Below are 1449 nucleotides of genomic sequence, written 5' to 3'. Positions count from 1 at the left end.
CTCGGGCGCCGGACGCGGCGGGGAACATGCTTCTGGGAATCTGTACCCCTGAGTCCTAAGCCCAGAGGTGTCCGGCTGAACGGCGAGGCAGGCGTAGGAGGCCCAGCTGCCTGGCTTCTTACCATCGCTGACTTGCAGGAGTTGCTTGTATATTTTGATCAAGTCTCTGTCGCTTGTGTCTGTGTTGCAGACACTGTAACCGCCCCATGGGTTCGCCTTGCCCGCTGCCGGGACAGAGTCTATTTTCAAGACAGGGAATTACAATAAAGCATAATTCACACACAGCCGACTGTTTGGGAAACCAGAGTTTTATTTCTCAGTCTCCCCCAAAACTCGGGGATCTGAGTATTTAAGGATATTTGGTGGGTAGGGGGCCAGTGAGTCAGGAGTGCTGACTGGTCAGCTAGGGATGAAATCACAGGGAGTCGAAGCTGTCCGCTTATGGTGAGTCAGTTCCTGCGCAGAGGCCACACACTGGTTGGCAGGTCCCGGTTGTCAGAAATACAAAAACCTGAAAAGACTTTTTTTTTTTTTTTGAGGTGGAATCTCGCCCTTGTTGCCCAAGCTGGATTGCAGTGGCGAGATCTTGGCTCACTGCAACCTCCGCCTCCCGGGTTCAAGCGATTCTCCTGTCTCAGCCTCCCAAGTGGCTGGGATTACAGGCGCGCACCACCACGCCCAGCTAATTTTTGTATTTTTAGTACAGACGGGGTTTCATCATGTTGGCGAGGATGGTCTCGATCTCCTGACCTCGTGATCCGCCCACCTCGGTCTCCCAAAGTGCTGGGATCCCAGGTGTGAGCCACCGCACCCGGCCGAAAAGACGTCTTAAAAGGCAAATTCTAGGCCGGCGCGGTGGCTCAAGTCTGTAATCCCAGCACATTGAGAGGCCCACGCAGGCGATAAGGAGATCAGGAGTTGGAGACCAGCGAGGCCAACATGCGAAACCCCGTCTCTACTAAAAATACAAAATTAGTCGGGCGTGGTGGTGCACAGCTGTAATCCCAACTACTTGGGAGGCTGAGGCAGGAGAATGGGTTGAACCTAGGAGGTGGAGGTTGCAGTGAGCCGAGATCGTCCCACTGTACAACAACCTGGGCTACAGGAAGAGACTCCATTTAAAAAAAAAATAAAAAGAGCCAACCCTAGGTTTACAACAGTGTTGGTATCTTTACGAGTAATTGGGGAAGTTGCAAATCTTATGACCTCCGGAAAATGGCTGGTAATATTTAGACTTCCAGCCTCTGTCATCCTAACTTGGTGGCTGATGGCCTTTCATTCATTTTACAAGAACATTCTAGTTTTGGGGAATGGCTATTATTTAAACTATAAACTAAATTCCTTCCCAAGGCTTGTTTGGCCTTTGGCCGGTAGTAGACAAGGACCGTTTGATGGTTACAAGCAAGATGGAATTGGTTAAGTCTGTTATCTTTCACTGTCATAATTTCC

The sequence above is a fragment of the Colobus angolensis genome, unplaced genomic scaffold (assembly GCF_000951035.1).
Source record: "Colobus angolensis palliatus isolate OR3802 unplaced genomic scaffold, Cang.pa_1.0 Scaffold84, whole genome shotgun sequence".
NCBI lineage: Eukaryota > Metazoa > Chordata > Mammalia > Primates > Cercopithecidae > Colobus > Colobus angolensis.
The sequence above is the reverse complement of the archived record's forward strand: the minus strand, read 5'-3'. Positions refer to the sequence as shown.